Below are 20,226 nucleotides of genomic sequence, written 5' to 3'. Positions count from 1 at the left end.
GCTTTTCCTATATATACATTAAATATATATATACATAAGTCTATACTATGACAGTGTATAATCTTTTTTGTTAAATATATTTCCACATCGATAAATCCAAATCAACATCATCTTTCCAATGAGTATATAACATTCCACTACATGTGTAAGATAATTTAACCAATCCCTGATTAATGAACATTTTATACTTCTAATTGTTTATTATATTCAACACTATAATCAAACACCCTTGTGTATACATCTTCGCTCACTTTTTGGATTCTTTCCTTAGGATGTATTTCGTGAACTGGAATTGCTGGGTCAAAGAGTGTACACATTTCTAAGATTGTTGACACATGCTGCCAAACTGAATGGTAAAGAGGCTGTGCTCCTGCCAGTACTGCGTGCCAGCCATGAAGCTGTTCTCACCCCCGGTGACGCTGGCTCAGAACGCAATTTCATTTCTCCTCTGTCAGCTGCCTTCCCATTAGGCCCCACCAACAGGGAACGAGAGGCAGCCTAGGAGGTAAAAGATGACGAAAGAACAGACTTGCTCCTTCTAGTCTGTTTCCTGTTCCTACCAGCGTCACCCGAGCGGGTCCTTTTCCTCAGCAGCAACAGTCATCTGCACTCATCGGCAGCAGTAGCAGGGCCACGTACCCTCTTGCGAGGTCTGCATCCCAACTTTGTGGGGTCCCTCCCCAAGCTTTTAAAAGCAACCAGGCAGTGGGCCCTCCTCCTAGTGTCTGAACCCCAGCTCATCGGGGCCACTCCTCTACTCTTCTAGGGTCTAATAATCCAAATGTTTTTCCTCTGTTCCCTCAGCCCTAGAGATGGTAGCTGCTTAAAGAATTTATTACCTCTGTGTCACTTCAGTGTTCCCGTTTTGCTTTTTAGTTCTCTAACCTCCGCTCTACCAATTCCCTACACTGCATTCTCTCGTGGGGTCTGGTTTTCCTGAGTGTATCGTGCCTGATATGTTACCTAATAGCTTAATGACTGGGCATATCCATCTATCCTCAGGTCAGAGTTATGGGCTGAACTGTGTCCCCCCAGAATTCAGATGCTGAAGCCCTACCCCTCAATGTGACTTATTTGGAGGTAGGGCTTTTAAGGAGTAATTAGGGTTAAGTGAGGTCACAAGAATGAGGCCCTAATCACACAGATCTGGTGCATTGTAAGAGGAGGAAGAGACCTCAGGAGTGTAGGTGTCCAAAGAAAAGATCGTGTGAGACAGCGAGAAGGTGACCATGTGCAAAACGAGGAGAGAGGCCTCAGAGAAACAAACCTGGCTGGCGCCTTGATCATGGACTTCCAGCCCCCAGAAATGTGAGAAAGGAAACTTCATTTTTTGAATCTACCCAGTCTCTGATCTTCTGTTATGGGAGCCCTCCCTGCTGACGAAGGCAGGCAGCTACTGAACTCACCTCACACCAGTCTCATCTTCAAAGTTATCTCCACATACTATTATCCATACTATCTATTATGTATAAGGGCACTGAGTAAGACACTAGAAAAACAAGATGTTACAAAACAGTTCCCTGCTGCTGGGTCTTACAATCTAGTGGTAAAACTAGTACATATGCATTAAAAATACATTACAGTACAGGGTAGCATATGATAAGGAACAAATGCAATGAAAATACTATAGTTACAGGTGCTCAAATGAAGCTATTCAAAATAATTGCTTTCCTAAACGACAGCCTAAAAGTTTTTTTTAAGTAGAATATTTCAGTTTTATAGAAAGCATACACTAATAGCCAAAACCCTTGTTTTTGGACATAGACTTAAGCAGTCTCACCAATAAGAACCCCAAATTTCAAGCTCTCATACTAACTTCTTTAATTCAACAGACAGTAAATAAACGAAATCACTTCTGTTCTAGAAATGTCTATGTGCAATGCTGATCAATAGTTAAAAATCAATACTTCTCTAAGCTGTCTTCAAAGTCCACTGAAAAAATATCTCTCTTCCTGAAGAACAGAGAGATATTTTGAAAGTAATGTAATGATTCCGGGTAGCTATGAGAACCGTATCTTCTCCACAGGATGCTAATACTGCCGAGAACCATACATGTGCATACGCGCCCACACACTCGCATACCCTAAGTCGTATCACATCAAATTAAAATTTCTTTGAAACTTAAATTTATTTCATCTTCAATATTACCTTTATTACAGTATAAATAAAGCCTTAAGTGTTTAACAAGTTTAAAGCCTGCGGCCAGTAGCTTTTCAAAAGAAAAGATAATGTACTGAGGGTGGAGAACACAGTGACATAATGCGCAACACGGAAAGCCCTGGCAAGTGCAAACTGCACACACACAATAAGAGATCAGGAGAGAGGCTGAAGCAGCCAGCTTGGTTTCATGCTGCAAATTTTTGGCAGACATTCAATTCCTTCTGCTGTTTTCCTAGCCAACACATTTATCTATGTAATGTCACCAGATCTAGGGAGGGAGTGAGGTTGAGAGGAGGGGGAAGAGGATAAAAACTGTTTTACAGGCTGCCAGCCCCTCCGCACATGCTGTTACTATACAAAGGATGTCTAGAAAGCCAGCTTGCTGCACTGATCCAAATGCTGCAAGCAAACACACACACACACACACACACACACACACACACACACACACACACACACGTGCACACACTAAAGAACAACCGCAGAAAAGGGAAGTGCCTTTGGAAAGAACAAAGCCTGTAATTAAAGTCTTGATTCACAAGGAAAGACACTTTTGAAATCAATTTCAATTCTTGGGGGAGAGGAAGACATGGGGGTGTATTCTAATCCTGTGGGGAAACAACTAGTATTCTGCAAAAAGCCTGAGCTGGTCTGATCTATGCCAACTACAAGCATACACCACCACAGAAATAAACCAATAATATTTCTGTGAAGCAAAAATATTCTATTAAATAACAATCAGTTTATAAATACCTAATGTACACTTTGGCAATGACTACAGGGAATAAAAGTGAATTTTAAGAAACAGCAAATGGGAAGTCCTGTTTGCACATAGTAAAGTTTGCTGTTCTTAGCACTCCTGTGAGTGTGTGTGTCTGTGTATGTGCACACGCACACATGTGTGAATACACAGTAGGAATACCGAAACTAAAACTGTAACTGGAATATAAAAGTAGAGATTAGAATTCATAGCTCATAACAGGGCTATTAGTTTCTGTAAACGGACACGCCAATCCCACAACACTACACAAGTTCTACTACCAAATGCAGTACAAGAAAATTACAAAGTCTGAGCATTTATTTAACCTGAGAAACCAGTAAATCTAAGTCTAAAACCAAAAATGCTTTTTCAAGATAAAAATGCTGTATCTCCAAAAATAGCATACAATCTGCCCCTAAGTATGTGTCATAAAGAAACAAACAGGAAATACCGTGTGTTGAAATCAGGAGTTATAAACAACTTTGTTCTACACTGACATAGTTTACACACACAAAATATAGTCGCTTCTACCAACAGTAGTACTTAGGACTTCCTTCAGATTAAATTTAACAATCAGCTAGTTAAAGAGATGGCTTGATAGAAGGTTATCCAAGCTCTCCAGCCCTAGTTCTCCAACTGTGGGCAAGTAACTTTACCTGTCATAGTTCTTCATTTGTAAAATGAAAATATTGAATGTGAGTATCTCTAAAGAGTTTCAGTTCTTAATCTCTAAAATTATAGGTATTTTAAATACAAAATAGGATTTCCCGCTTTCAAGGAGCTTACAATCTACGGGTGGCCGGTTGGCTCAGTGGTTAGAGCACAGTGCTCATAACACCAAGGTCGCCGGTTTGATTCCCACATGGGCCAGTGAGCTGCGCCCACAAGTAGATTGAAAACAACGACTTGACTTGGAGCTGATGAGTCCTGGAAAAACACACTGCTCCTCAATATTCCCCAATAAAAATTAAAAAAAAAAAAAAAAGGACCTTACAATCTAGTTAAAGATAATCATAATAAGTAATCATAAATGAATTAGCCAATAATATAAGACAGTGACTGATCCAGAGAAGTTACTCAACAAGTATGTAGGCTGTAAGCAGACTGTGTTCCGTGACATGAAACTGAGGGGTCTGGTCCTGACTTTCGGGGCTAAGAGACCACAGGAGAGCTGAAGCTGAGGTAACTTTAAAACAGATTTTTGCTGGGACTAGGAGTTTCACTAGCACTCGAATGTTTAACTCCATAATCCCAATCAATTCAAATTCCATGTAGTTATCTCATTATCCTCATTCTTTGGATAAGGAAAAAGATATTAAGCATTAAGGCTTAAAAGATAGTAAGTATTAATGACATAAAACATACATTTGAAAATTTTTATTACTTAGCCCCAAATATCCCTCAGCCTAGTATGACTGGTTCACTTAGAGCCAGGCAGACTAAGAAAAGATTAGGCTAAGTGTGAACGTCACAAGCTTGATCCATAGATAGTAAGTCACCAAGCTCCTTCATTAGGATAAACAATCTAAAGTTAACATTTTTAACTTCGAAAATCCTAAAGACTAATAAACAAAATCAAAACCCATCCTCAAGGGATATTGTCTTTAATACTGTTCTTAAAAACAGCGCTGTTTAACAGAACTTTCTGTGGTGATAACAATTTTCTGTACCTGTGCTAATATAGTAACCACTAGCCACATGACACTACTGGGTACTTGAAATGTGGCTACCATTACCTTTTTTTTCTAACTTTAATTAATTTAAATTTAAATAGTACATGTGGCTAATGGCAACTGTCGGCAGTTCTAGAAAGACATTTTAAAACTGATAAAGTTTTAAAGATCATGAATAAAGTATAAAAAAGTGAATATAGCAATGTCTACATAGCAATTTTTCACCTTGAAAAAGAAATTTTAATATAAACTCTACAGTGTATGACTGACCGTGTGCACAGGCGCGACGCGAGCTTTCATATATATCACGTGCCTCACGTCATCCCTCATCTTTAATTTAATGCTCTCAGGGTTGAATTTAATTGGTTGCTGAAAATACATACAGCTAGTTGTGGGTTCTTCTTTTTTCCTCCATAAAATAGAGATAACAGTAACTAAATCTGTCTGACTTGACTAAATGAAATAAAATGGAAACCATAAAGTACTCTGAATTAAAACATAAAAAGGCATCATTATTTTTATAGGAATACAATTTTAAAATATTATTTTTAATGCTATTATCTCAGGAAACTTCTCAGTAATTACGATTCTCATTGAACAACCATATATATTCTAGGTGCACATAACCTAGTAACGGAGTGGGGAAAAAAAACAACTATAAGAAAAGGCGTAACAGTGTCTTCATGGAAAAGATAATATATGAGGTGGCTCTAAGAGAACTAACGTGTGTGTTTTACATTCTTCACAAGTCTTTTGATGCCTTTTTCATTTTTCCACAAAATATTCGCTATTAGTATCCTTTGTCAAAAGCACAAAAATCTCATTAAAGAGAAAGTACACATTCACCTAATAACAACAACAATCCAATTCTGGAGTGATAAATTTATTTTTACAGAATCAGTCTTGCTACATACATACTGTCATAGCTATTAAGCTCAGTTACAATGCTCCTATTAACAATTCCCAGGCTGGAATTTACAAAGCAAGAATGAAATTCTATAGTACGTACTTGACTATTAAAATTCTGCCCTCTCCCTAATTTGAGTTTACTTTTGCTTTACATAAATAAGACTTAAAAACCAATCTTTTTAAAAAATAATTGCAACAGCTTCTGTTATTACCACCATCCACCTCTAGACTGCCTTCCTTCCCATTCCCTGCTGTGCACTCTGGGCTCCCTCTTCCCACCTCCCGCCACTTAAAAACCAATCTTAAAGCCCATCTTTCCAACCTACTTGCAAATGTGTACTACAACTACCTATAGGGCAAACTAGCAAGAGAGTGTGAACTTATCTGGGAAAATCCTTCAACACCACTGCAAAAAATACTCAAAAACCTTCTAGTGACACTAGGCCAGAAGCTTGCAGATCAGACAACACATGTATTCTTTGAGTGAACATTATAGCAAAGCACAGTACTAGTTTCCCATGGGAAAATAAAAGAGAATTAGGTTCAGATTCTAGATTTCAACCTCATCTGAAAGGCAGTTACCTTTACTAATTAGGACAGACCTACAAAACTCTTGGCTCACTATTTATGTTCAGTCTACAAAAAAAAAAAGAAAAGCAAGCCCAGAGCTCTGCCTGGCCTCCCCCACACACGGGCAAGTCTCTTCCAGTGCCCATCCTGCAACAACTGTGACCGCCTCCCCAGCACTAGGAATCATGAGATAGCCTGGCTTACACCTGCTTTCCTGGTACTTCCTTTCATCTCACAAATGACCTGGTTTGGGTAACAAATTATACGATCACCCTAACCTTCACTAACAGCAGTCATTCCCAGCCAGGTTTATAAATTTTGTGCTCTACTACTTGTCCAAGCATTCTTGACTCTAGACCCCTCTTTGTCTTGAATTTTCCACAGCTGATTAGGAGAGCAGTAAATACACTACTCTTCAAAAGGAAAGTGTTAGAAGGACAATACAAGAAGCTAAAAGAAGCCCCCAAGGGTAAGCATAACAGAACAATGTGAAAATGAATGTTACTACTGATGCTTTAAAACATCTGGTTGGCCCATAACATGTCACAGGCCACCGCACTAAGCAGCTGAAGAGTGCTAACCAGTCTCTACTGGCTATTGTTTTAAAGATTTTAAACTTAGTTTAGACCTTGGCCTACAGCTAACTCTTAGAGATTATTTCTATTCAAATAAAAATATAAATAAATATAATGACTAATATCAGAATTACTATTATTTCCAAAATACTAGAAAAGTATTAAGTGTGGCATCTTAATGTGCATGCACTCGGAGCCTACTGCCGTGGTTGCTGTGTTTCTATATCCCACCCCCAGGTTGAGCCAATAGTAAAAATGCATTGATTCATTCTTTCAAAAACTTGTAAATGCCTACCACATGCCCCATACGGTACTAGAACTGAAGATACAAACGTAAACAAGATAATGGCCCTAAATTTAAGCAATTTATAGTTTAGTGGTAAAAAAGACAAAATCCAGATAAAGAGATAACTCTGAATTCTAATTAGTACTGTGAAGCAAACAAGGAGCTTAGAAAGGGATGAGAATGAAGGAGCTACATGCTTTAGAAAGAGAACGCAGAAGTGACATTTAAAGCCGAGATCTAATGGAGGAGGAGCAGCTTTACCCCTAGAAGGGTAAATCACTGCATGCAGAGGAACAGCTGTGCAGAAGAAGAGAAAGAGCTTGGTGTAGTAAGAAACTAAGAGAAGAACAGTGTCGTTACACAATGGTAAGCAAGGGTGATGGCTTGGATATGAAAACGGGCTACTCCTTAAAGGAAATCAAGGAGGGATCAAGGAGGACTGCTTGTTTTCCTGCTTTGCTAAGGGATGGATTTACTGATATGAAGAAAACTATGGGAAAAGAAAGAGGGAAGAGTTTGTTTTGTTCACATTAAATTTAAGATGTCCAAGTAGGTGAAGAGTGGCTTCATCCTGAAAACCCCAGGGCTTTTCTGAATAAAGTTTGAAAAGAAGATAATAAAATTCCTTATAAAATTCCTTCTAGGGTCACTAAGGTGGAAGGATCTGGGTCCTAGGACACCTGCAACCATGATTCCAACCATTTGGAGAAAACCTATCTGAGACAGGAGACAATGTTTACCAGTTGGAAAAGAGAAGCAGAGATGAAAATAGAGAAACCAGGCACTAATCTCTCTAATCCTCAGGTCAGATGTCCCTAAAGCCAACTCCGTCATCACGACCTTCCTTGAAGTTTGATCACACGCATTAATAACGTGTTCTTTTTACTCAAGTGTTTCAGTCACTTGTAACCCCAAACCTGACTAACACACCCACTACATGTTGATTTAGATTCTATTTTCTTTACTGAGTATATCTATTAGGAGCCAGAAAAGAACTCAAGTTTAATTTATTTAGTTTTAGAAACAAAAAGGCAACATTTGCAGCAAGGAAATGTGAGAAGCTTCAAGGATCACAAAAACACCAACATCTTCCTAATCCCAGGGGCCCAGGACTAACTCTGGGGAGAACAGAGATAATAAAAATGAACAAACTCAAAAGAGAAAATAACCTAATTTTAAAAACGGGGAAATAAATGGACAAAACTTTACCAAAGAAGATACACGTATAAATAAACACATGAAAAGATGCTCAACATGACTAACCATTGGGGAAATACCAATTAACTGACAATGAAATTTCACTATATATCTGTTAGAATAACTTTTAAAAATGACAATACCAAATGGTGGTGAGGATGCAGAATAAGCGAAAGTCTCAGATACTGCTGGTAGGAATGCAAAACGGTACAGCCACTATGGAAACAGTTTGGCAGTTTCTTATAAAATTAAACATACCCTTACCATACAACCCAGCGGATAATCCCACTCCTAGGCGTTTACCAAAGGAGTTGAAATACAGGCTGAATAATGGCCCCAAAGATATCAGGTCCTAATCCTTGGGACCTGTAAATGTTAATTTATTTGGAAAAGGGTCTCTGCAGATGTGAGTAAAGGGTCATGAGATTGGAGATGTAGCCTGGATTACCAGGTCGGCCCTAAACGCCATCACAAGTATTCTTATAAGAGAGAGACAGGGAGATTTGAAACACACACAGAGGAGAAGGCACGATATGGTTGTAAAGGCAGAGATTGGAGTGATATAGCAACAAGCCAAGGAATGCCAGAAGCCATCAGAAACTGAAAGAGGCTGTGCCCCTGCCAACACCTTGATTTTGGCCTTGTGATACTGATTTTGGATTTCTGGCCTCCAGAAGTGTGAGAGAATACATTTCTGGGTTTTTGTTGTTGTTGTTGTTTTTGTTGGGGACTATTGGGGAGCAGTGTGTTTTTCCAGGACCCATCAGGCTCCAATCTAGTTGTGAAGGGCGCAGCTCACTGGCCCATGTGGGAATCGAACCGGTGACCTTGGTGTTAAGAGCACTGCACTCTAACCAACTAACCTAACTGGCTGCCCCCCATTTCTGTTTTTTTGTTTGTTTATTTTTTTAAGATTTTATTGGGGAAGGGGAACAGGACTTTATTGGGGAACAGTGTGTACTTCCAGGACTTTTTCCAAGTCAAGTTGTTGTCTTTTCAATCTTAGTTGTGGAGGGTACTGTTCAGCTTCAATTTGTCCTTTCAGTCTTAGTTGTGGAGGGCGCAGCTCAGCTCCAGGTCCAGTTGCCGCTGCTAGTTGCAGGGGGCACAGCCCACCATCCCTTGCGGGAATCGAACCAGCAACCTTGTGGTTGAGAGGACACGCTCCAACCAACTGAGCCATCCGGGAGCTCAGTGGTAGCTCAGCTCAAGGTGCCATGTTGAATTATAGTTGCAGGGGGTGCTGCCCACCATCCCTTGCGGGACTCGAGGAGTTGAACCGGCAACCTTGTGGTTGAGAGCCCACTGGCCCACGTGGGAATCGAGCTCCACTGGCCCATGGAGCTCTAACTGCCTGAGCCACGGGGCCAGCCCCCATTTGTGTTGTTTTAAAGCACCTAGTTTGGCAATGTTACAGCAGCCACAGAAAACTAAGACATGTATATCCACACAAAAACCTATCAATGAATGTTTATAGCAGCCTTATTGTCATAATTGCCAAAAACTGAAACCAACCCAATATCCCTCAATAGAGAAATATATCAACAAATTATGGTGCATCCATACAATGGAATATTACTCAGCAATAAAAAGGAACAAAATATTGATACTCACAACAACATTAATGAATGGCAAATGCATCATGTTAAATGAAGGAAACCAGACTAAAAAGGCTATAAATGATTTCATTTATATGACAGTCTGGAAAATGCAAAAATTATAGGGAGAACAGCAACCCAGCAGTCTGTCAGCTCGGGGGTGTGGGGGTGGGGTTTGACTACAAAAGAGTAGTATGAGGAAGTTTTTCGGAGGGGATACTGGAATTTTGCTGTATCTTATTTGTGGTTACACTACGCACTTGTCAAAACTCACAAAATTATACACCGAAAAGAATCCAGTACTGCATACAAATTTATAAATAAATAAATAAATAAATAAATAAATAAATAAATAAATAAATGTGGTGTGACGTAGGGAAGTAGCTCTGTCATTTGCTATTTTTTTAAATGCTCATATCCACACTTACATAATCACTCCTTTATTCAGTAAACATTTAAACACCAGATATGTGATTCCTTGATCCTATCTGAATTAAAGTTGCCAGTCCTTTTGTGACTTTCATTCAAAATTGTCACTGATACTAATTTATTAATCCTATTTCATCTATATAGAGGGTGGGAAACGAGAGTTGAACAGTAAAATAGCCTTCCAAATCTCTCAATATACTTACCCCTCACAGTCCAGGTAAATTTTAAAACAGCACTAATCCATGCATAAATGACATTCTGAGCATTTTAATAACCTCCGAGCATTTTTGTCAACATGCACTAGAAATAAGACTGGCCTATAATCCTATGCTGAATTCCCACAGGTGTTCCATTTCCTTCTTTCCCGTCCCTCAGTCTTTCTCTTTCAGCTCCCACACACTCAGGCACTAAAAATGCATGGAACAAAAAGACCAAAAATGTCTTCGCCTAACTTTTTTAGAAAAGTAATCTGCAATCCAACTTTGTTCATCTATTTGTAAATCACTTGTTTACAACTTGGAACAAAATGTTCCATTTAACTATGTTCTAAAAGTTGGTTAAAGCGCCCAAAAATCAATGAAGTACAATGTTAATGAAATAGTTAGATCTTGAACTACTTTTCAACATACAAAGGAGATATGAATTAAAGATATTAATGACAGAAACACGTTCCCTCCCTGGCCGTATCCCCTAAAAAATACATATGGGGGGGATAGAGGGAGTGATTCCTAGGCACCAGAATCTATTCACTACACCATAAAATAATTATGATCTGTAAAATAAGTATTTTAAACTATATGTTAGTACCTTATGTGCATTATTTCACTTAATCGTTACAAAAACCCTATACTAGTATCAATTTCTCAGTTTTCTAGATGATAAAAATTAAGGCTTAGAGAATACAGTTTGCCCAAGATATCAGAGAAAAGGGATTATTCAACTGATGTGAAAAAAAGGTACACAAAAAATAATGGACTAGAGACTTAGGATCTATACCTAATAAAGTTTGTGTGACCCCAAAAAGTTAATGTAGCTTTCTAGGTTTCAGTGTAACCTGTAAGTGAGGTGGAGTACATGTTCCAATTCTGAAGTTCTGTTATTTATGAAGCCCCCATAGAGAAGAATCTTTCTACCCTTGGAAGCAACCAAGAAGATGCCTAGAAGTCAGAGGCTGGCAAACTGTTTCTGCAGAGGGTCAGAAAGGTAGGTATTTTAGGTTTTCAAGACCACATAAGGTCTGTATCATTGAGAGCATATTGTTCGTTTGTTTGTTTGTTTGTTTATAACTCTTTAAAACATAAAACTGGCTGAAGGGCCATGTAAAAATAGGTTTTAGACAGGATTTGGCCCACAGGCTGACCCCTGCTCTAAATCAATTATTTTGAGGACACTTTGAATTGGGAAAGGGCAGAGTGCTAACCATCTGAGTAGACTCCCTATGGACATTCTTATTCAGAAGTAGGACATCCACGTCACTGCCCACCTAAGTGTGTCACTGAGTACAGCCAACGTTTCTCTCTCCCATTCAATCACTTTCCAACATCGCTTTTTCTGAATAGCTATCTTCCCAACTATAGATAAGTACCCATTTGGTCTGAATAGAAACAAAAGCATCTTGAAGAGTGCTGAACTTCCTCCCTTGCTTCCCAGTTTATTACCCAGTAATCGATTCTTGTTAAGAAGCAGCAAACACAGGCAGTGATGAGCATGCTGCTAGTAACACTGGTAAACAATATGTCCAGGGATTATCAGCTCGCCTAGGTTGATTTATTTCATAAATACTTACTGAACACCCACTATGTGCCAGACACTAAGGAAAAAACAGAAATCAAAAGAAAGCCCTCTTGGAGTTTACACTCTAGTAGGAAAAGACAAACAAAAATAAATAAAATATGAAGTATGTCAGATGGCAATAAGTGCCATACCCAAAAATAACACCAGAAATTGCAATAAGGAGTTCGGGGTGCAGTGGAGAGCCTGCACTTTTATACAGGCCAGTCAGGGAGGAAGAGAGGTACACAAGCCACGCAGATACTTAACTTGGAAGATACCACCACCCCACCCCTGCTCTTGTCACACATGTCATTTTATCCAGGGGCCTCTCTCAGCACACATTCTATATTTTCCAGTGTACGCATTTTGTAACACACTACCTATCTTTTATTTTTTATGTCTGTTAGTGGTTTTTCTTACTGTCTACACACACACAAAGGTGTGAGCTACATATAGTGTAGAATTAGGTTTTGCTCACAGATATAGCCCAGAAGTTGAGGACAGTACCGGGTATATAGCAGGTGCTCAAAAGATACTGCCTGTGGGGAAAGTGTCCCAAGAAGAGGAAACAGCAAATGCAAAATGCCCCAAGGCCAGGATGTACCGAGGACCAAGAAAGTCAGCGTGGCTGGTGTATATTAGGGAGCGGGAAAACAGTAGGCAGTAAAACCAGGAAGTGTGTGCATGTGGGAAGGAAAGGACAAAAGCAAGGAGATAATTAGGAGGCAATAGCGATGGCCTAATCAACAAGTTTGAACCAGATAATAGCTGTAGAGTAAGTGAGAAGTGAATGGATTGTTCATTTACTCTAGAGCAGGGTTTGGCAAACTTTTACTGTAAGCGTCAAGTAGTAAATATTTCAGACTTCATAGGCCATAAAGCCTCTGCTGCAACTACTCAACTCTGCTGTAAGCATGAAAGAAGCAACGGAGTGTAGCTGTGCTCCAATAATACTTTATACGACATTGAAATTTGAAATACACGTAATTTTCACATGCATGCAATACTATTCTCTTGATTTTTTTCAACCAGTTTAAAAAATATAAAAAGCATTCTTAGCTCATAAGCTGTACAAAAAGAGGGGAGGGCTAGATTTGCTTGGGGACTGTAAATTGCCAATCCCTGCTCTAAGGGCAGAGCCACAAGGATTTGCTACTGGACTACATGTGATGTGTGAGAAAGAGAGATGTGATGCGATTATAGTCTCTTGGCTATAGTTTTTCTACCTAACTATTCCATTTACAGTAGAAAGCAAAACAATTTCTGGCCCACAATTCTGTAATTAGCTCTTAGAGGCTATTCACAATCACCTGCACCCGTGCTACAGCTGTCCCGGGCCAAATCCCATAGAAAACCCAACTGAAGGCAATATACCTGTCGAAAGAACCACATCTTTGGCTTGATATTTAGGGGCTACAATCTTTCTTAAAACACACAAAGTCTCAAGCTACCAGTTTTACTAAATACATAAAATTAAATCAACAAATATATCTGCAATCCATAGCATGATCAATTTTTGTTTTGGGGTTTTTTTTGGGGGGGCGCGAGGAGTAGAAATCACAGCAATAAGTCAAAAACAGATGGGAAGACAAAAAAGAAGCAAAGAAAGAAAAAAGAAAAGGATAAAGTGGGGCAGGGAGACTAGATTAGGAAATCTATACACATAAATAAAAAAAGAAATACAGAGATGTTCCTCACCTAGGATGAACCACCTCAGGTACAAGGGAGACAGAAGCTGAAGCAGACGCGGGAACAGTGTGGGATCCAATAACATACTTGGGTGCACACGCTGGTCAACTTTAGCTACAGGTTCAGGATTAGGTTAAATTAAATTACGCTAGATTAGAGGCTCAGAACTCTTTAATTAGTTGAGGAATCACTGTACACAATTCCTCAACTGCTCTTCAGCCTTCAGCCTCAAGAGACTATTTCATATGGTTTAACCTCTGTGAGGGGAAACCTGAAGCCCACGAGGACAATATAATAGAGTAGCTAGAAAATGTCAAATCAAAGTTAGAGGTGCTCCACCCATGTCATCCACATACCAGTGTCACCACCGACATATCAAAACCCACAAATAATTTGTCCAGTGAGGTCAGGGCCTTGGCTTTGTGTCCCTTTGTCTTGCAGAGAATCCTGCCTCTTAAACTAGCAGCAGCGTCCAAAAGCAGGACTGCAATCCACAGCCGATCGGATCCCCTCAGCCCTGAGCTGAGGGAAAGCAGAGCCAGGAAGCAGGGAGGGCAGAGGAATCAGGAGGCAACTGTAATAAACAACTTCCCAGATATCACAATAGCACTTACTGGCCAATCCGAGATGATTAACAATGTCAAGACACATAGGAGGCATTCTGTAATTGAATACAAAGTCCTCTTGCCTTAAATTCAGATACAAATTACTGTCATCCATAAAACAGTATTTGCCCATGAGCAATAAAGATGAACACTTAATCTTCAAGGTGCTTACAAAACTAATAGATCTAGAAAGTCTTCCACGCCAGTTAACAACTGTATGATTTTACAGATACAGTTCTTCAAGTCCTGGAATATATATTATACTATCCTCTCAGCAGAGAAACAGGTAATAATAAAAAAGGCTGAGCTACACATGTATATTCAAGGGTATTTTTCTTTATTTGAAACATTTTCTTTAAAAAAGCATTTTTATTTAGCCATAACTTTGTTTTAAACATCTTTTTGTCCCTTTCAATGCCATGAACAATTGAGTCAAACATCAACTGATCTATTTCTACTCCCATAACCCAAACAGCCAACAAGTCTGATATTCACATAGGAATTGAGACAGCAAAGTTTGCCCAAGAATATACACAAATCCTAGAGATAGGTTTTTCCAATTGAAATAAACTGTGTTCTTTCCCCTTTAAGTAACTTCCACAGATATTTTACTGCAAATGCAGACAAGCACAAAGGCTCTAATTACCATTAGTAACCAAAAGATTAAGTTCTGGAAGAATACTAGAGCCCACAAAAAAGCATAATAGCAGTGCTTCCTAATCAGGTCTTAAGGATGGTAAGAGATGGGAGAAGGGTGGCTGTCTTCACTTACACAAATACATTCAGTTAGTAATATTAAAGAGGGGTAAAGGTGAGGATTCCATAATTCCCTTAATATGTTTGCAGGAACTATGCATATGCACTGTTTCCTAAACTAATTGTGACACAATTGCTCTGTTCTCTGAACACATATTCAGGAACTGCTGCACCAAGCGAGCAATTGGGGAAATACAGCCCTCTCTTCTAATTATTTCTTTAAAATTAGTATTAAAAGTGAGCAATAAAAATTAACATCAAGGCTCATTATTCAAAGATTAACTAAAACTTTTCCTTGTGACACGTTATTTTAACAATTCTTTGCAAAATGGTAGATTTACATATGCATACCCTTGAATGGAAAATACAGCATGAATATAAAAAACACTTTTAACACTTCTAACATCTCCATAAACATAAGACTGTGATATTAATAGTTACAAATACAAAAGTCAAAGTATAATACCCATAAAATAAGAGTCAGAGATCTGCAGTAATTTACTATTAATCTACTATGTTAAAAAAGAGGGATGTTGGTGAAATACAAGATACTACACAAGTAGATAGCTCTACTGTAAAGGTAGGGGTTGAGGGAAACAAATTTTTCTCCAAAGGTAGCATTTAAAGTTCAAGACTTTCTTATTTATTTAAATATATATATGTGCATATATATATATATATATATATATATATATATACACACACACACACACACACATATATATATGCATATGTGTGTGTGTATATATATATATATATATTTTTTTTTTTTTTTTTTTTTTTTTAAGGGCGCAGCTCACAGTGGCCCACGCTGGGATTGAACTGGCAACCTTGGTGTTATCAACACCACACTTGAACCAACTAAGCTAACCAGTCACCCTTCTATTCTTTTTTAAAAATTATTTTTTTTATCAGTCTCAACATGGCTTCTTCTCTGTATGCTTAGTTACAGGAGTTCTGTTCAGCTAGTCTTCAGGTGGTTCTCAAGGGTGGCTGGTTCTATAATTTAGTTGTAATTTTGATGTGGTCATGGGAGGAGGCGAGCACAACATATACCTACTCTGCCATTTTGACTGGAACTCAATACTTTACTCTTAATTGGGGTTAGAGAACATTTACAAGACTTCACATGTTTAAAGATAGTAAATACAACAATCTAACGAGCAAATACAGTTGTTTAAAATATATTTTGTATGTTACTAAACTACCCAAATGACTCTAGATCTCTGGGGTGTGCAAAAAATATTAGCATTGCAAATACTTCATTGGATTCACCCCCCCCCTTTTTTCTTTGCCAAACTCTTTTATTACTTAAATTTTTAAAGTAAGCTTATTAAAAATGCTCTTGGACCAGCCCAGTGGCTCAGGTGGTTGCATCGCCCGGTGCTCCTAACACCGAGGTCGCCGGTTCGATTCCCACATGGGACAATGAGCTGCGCCCTCTACAGCTAAGATTGTGAACAACAGCTCTCCCTGGAGCTGGGCTGCCAGGAGCAGCCAGGGGTTGGCGTGAGTGGCCAGCAGCCAGTATGAGTTAACTGGCAACCATCGTGAGCTGCTGTGGGCTACCATGTGGTGCCACGAGTGGCCGGTTGCCAGCATGAGTGGCCAGCAGCTGGCGAGAGCTGCCGTGAGCTGCTGTGAACGGCCGACCAACAGCCTCAGCCGGGGTAGCACAAGGCTCATAATACCAGCATGGGCCAGGGAGCTGTGTCCTACACAACTAGACTGAGAAACAATGGCTTGAACCAGAGTGGAGGGGGTAGGCGGAAGAAGGGGGGGGAAGAAAATGCTCTTATATCAATCTTGTGCATACAAAAAAGAAAAATGTAAGTAAAATTAAATATCCTTAAACCTTTTTGAATTCAGAGTTCATCTCTGAATTATTTTTCTATTCAGAGTTGTCAGTGCTCATTTTTTGTTGTTTGTTTTTAGAGTATCATTTTTTTTGAACCACCAGGATGTCGGTGATGCATTAATTCTTAAAGATTTTTTTTTTTAATTGGTGAATGGGAACAGGACTTTATTGGGGAACAGTGTGTACTTCCAGGACTTTTTTCCAAGTCAAGTTGTGTCCTTTCAATCTTAGTTGTGGAGGGCACAGCTCAGCTCCAAGTCCAGCTGCTGTTGCTAGTTGCAGGAGGCGGAGCCCACCATCCCTTGCGGGACTCGAGGAGTTGAACCAGAAACCTTGTGGTTGAGAGCCCACTGGCCCATGTGGGAATCAAACCAGCAGCCCTCGGAGTTAGGAGCACGGAGCTCCAACTGCCTGAGCAACCAGGCCGGCCCCCATTAATTCTTAAAGACTATTTCACTCTAGTCTCCAGAATTTTCTTCCAAGCTGTTAACCCTATTCTGCAAGTTTGGATGCTGACACTTTCTTCATATTACCAGAAGGTGCCAACAGAAAGTTTCTGTGGACAAACCAGAACTCATATTCCTTCCTCATATAATCCTAAAATGTTTGTGGATCCCCCCCCAACTTTTATCAGTCTCTCCTCACTAATTTAAAACACTACTTCATTAAGCAGATTCCATCAGCACAAGTTTGGATACTTGATAGAGACTACTTATTTATTAGTTGTGTGTGTGTGTGTGTGTGTGTGTGTGTGTGTGTGTGTGTGTGTAATAAAAACGATAGTCTGCTGGGAAAATAAGGAAGTTGTCAGTCTTATTGTTGACTCACCTGAGGGCAGGTTTTCTATTTACATCTATGTGGCACAGAGTAAGCACCCCATAAACTCAAAGGTAGACTGAATGAACCCTCAACTTTCTCTGGTCAGCTTGATAGTGCTGAGATAGAAGTTTAGGCAATTCATTCATTTGTTCAATGAATAATTCAAACTATGAGCCAGGCCCCCTGATAGACACTGAGAAATAAAGAAATAAGACTCAGCCCTTGTCTTTAATTCCAGTAGGAGAAGCAGAGTATCACAATACAGGGAGAAAAATGTCATAGTATCAGCATGCCTAACATATCATGAGAATATGTATGTTCATAAAAAAAGAAAGACATGTCACCAAGCCAGTAATGGTAGTGGGTAGGTCCAAGAGGCTTAAAAGATGAGTATTAGCTCTTTTTGTTTTTGCTTGGAAGAATGTCTAAAAGAATGACATTCCAAGCAGAGATACATACATTTAAAAATTGAAACACAACAGAGTGTGGTTAACTACAAGGAACTGCAATATGTTGGAAGACAGCGTTAAGAAGCGTGTGGCAGGGGCGGCCGGATGGCTCAGTTGGTTAGAGCGCGAGCTCTCAACAACAAGTTTGCCAGTTCAATTCCCGCATGGGATGGTGGGCTGCGCCCCCTGCAACTAAGACTGAAAAGGGCGACTGGACTTGGAGCTGAGCTGTGCCCTCCACAAACAGACTAAGGGACAATGACTTGGAGCTGATGGGCCCTGGAGAAACACACTGTTCCCCAATATTCCCCAATAAAAGAAATTAAAAACAAAAAAATAGCAACACAAATACAAAAAAAAAGTGTGGCAACAGAGGAGGTTTCATAAAGGCTAAGGAGCCTGAACTTTATCCAGAAGGCAACAGAAATCCACTAGACTTGAGGATTCTAAACAAGGAGAGAGGGGCCGGCCGGTGGCTCAGGCAGTTAGAGCTCCATGCTCCTAACTCTGAAGGCTGCCAGTTCGATTCCCAAGTGGGCCAGTGGGCTCTCAACCACAAGATTGTCAGTTCAATTCCTCGAGTCCCGCAAGGGATGGTGGGCTGCGCCCCCTGCAACTAAGATTAAACACAGCACCTTGAGCTGAGCTGCCGCTGAGCTCCCGGATGGCTCAGCTGGTTGGAGCGTGTCCTCTCAACCACAAGGTTGCTGGTTCGACTCCCGCAAGGGATGGTGGTCTGTGCCCCCTGCAACTAGCAGCGGCAACTGGACTTGGAGCTGAGCTGCGCCCTCCACAACTAAGACTGAAAGGACAACAACTTGAAGCTGAACGGCACCCTCCACAACTAAGATTGAGAGGACACAACTTGACTTGGAAAAAAGTCCTGGAAGTACACACTGTTCCCCAATAAAGTCCAGCTCCTCTTCCCCAATCAAATCTTTAAATAATAATAATAATAATAATAATAATAAACAAGGACATGATATTTTAGAGTCAGTAATCAGACAAATGTATGGAGGTGAGCTCCAAAGCCTAGGCGGGAACCGGTTAGATAATATAAGCTCCACGAGGGCAGGGATTTTTATCCATGTGGTTCACTGCTCAATCCCCAGCACTTAAAACAGTACCTACCACATGTCAAATATCATTAAATATTTACTGAATGAAGTGAAACAAGTTAAAAGACAACTGCAGTAACCCAAGAAAGAAAAAAACTGAACTAAAGCGCAATGGGAGACAAATAGAGGAATAACTAAAGCTGCTGAATAGAAATTATTTTATTTTAGTTTTGCTTGTAAGTATTCAATATCACCTTTCCCTTCTACTAATGCAGGTAAAAGAGACTAACAGTATTGTAAATTCTAAGCTCTGCAAAAAAAATCCAAGTTAGTTTACTAAAGAGATACAAAAATGCCATAGAAAATTGTTCCTAGTGGCAATATTAAAGAAATCAAAATTATTTAATTTCGTCAGGACTACAGTTACTCTCCATCTCTGCTGAGATCAGAAAATTATTTGAGTCAACATTTAAGAAGTGTTCAAAATATGCAGAGCAAGCTATTAGGTACTTAAACTGAAACAAGACGAATTTAGCTTAGAGATAAATTACTAATCAAGAACCAGTAACATCTGGTTAATCAATGTTAGGGTCTCTTTTTCTACATATCTATAAAAACAGAATGGAGGGAAAGTCATTTAATCTCTTCTCATATGTAAAAATAAGGGTTTAAATGGAAAGAATTCCTAAAACTTTGTTACTATCAATTATTTCTCACCTATTTGAGAGAGCCTCTTCATTGAGAGGCTTTACGTTCGTTTGCATGTTATTTTGAAAGTGCTCCTCTTTTCACTTTTTCACCTCCAAGAAAATTTGAAGATTCTTCTGTGCCAGGAACATTTTTTTAAATTTTCCTCAGTACATAGTAAACTACTCTGCGGGCAGGTCATAAGGGAGGGAATGGAACATCTATTTATCAATGCTATACCAGATGCTATCAAATAGTGTTTATCATCTCCAAAATTGGGTACAGTATCATGACCCCAAGAAGAAACAGAGGGGCAAAGAGGTTATTTTGCCAAAGACCATACATCTAGTTAAGTGGTAAAACCAGAAAGCCCAA

General features: G+C 39.4%; 1 protein-coding gene across 3 annotated transcripts in view; it reads right to left on the bottom strand.

The window, feature by feature from the left end:
* Positions 1-20,226, bottom strand: part of KAT6A (lysine acetyltransferase 6A) — a 94,007-nt gene that overhangs the window by 54,595 nt on the left and 19,186 nt on the right. The gene's annotated exons all lie outside the window — the stretch shown is intronic.

The sequence above is a fragment of the Rhinolophus sinicus genome, linkage group LG04 (assembly GCF_036562045.2).
Source record: "Rhinolophus sinicus isolate RSC01 linkage group LG04, ASM3656204v1, whole genome shotgun sequence".
NCBI lineage: Eukaryota > Metazoa > Chordata > Mammalia > Chiroptera > Rhinolophidae > Rhinolophus > Rhinolophus sinicus.
The sequence above is the reverse complement of the archived record's forward strand: the minus strand, read 5'-3'. Positions and strand labels throughout refer to the sequence as shown.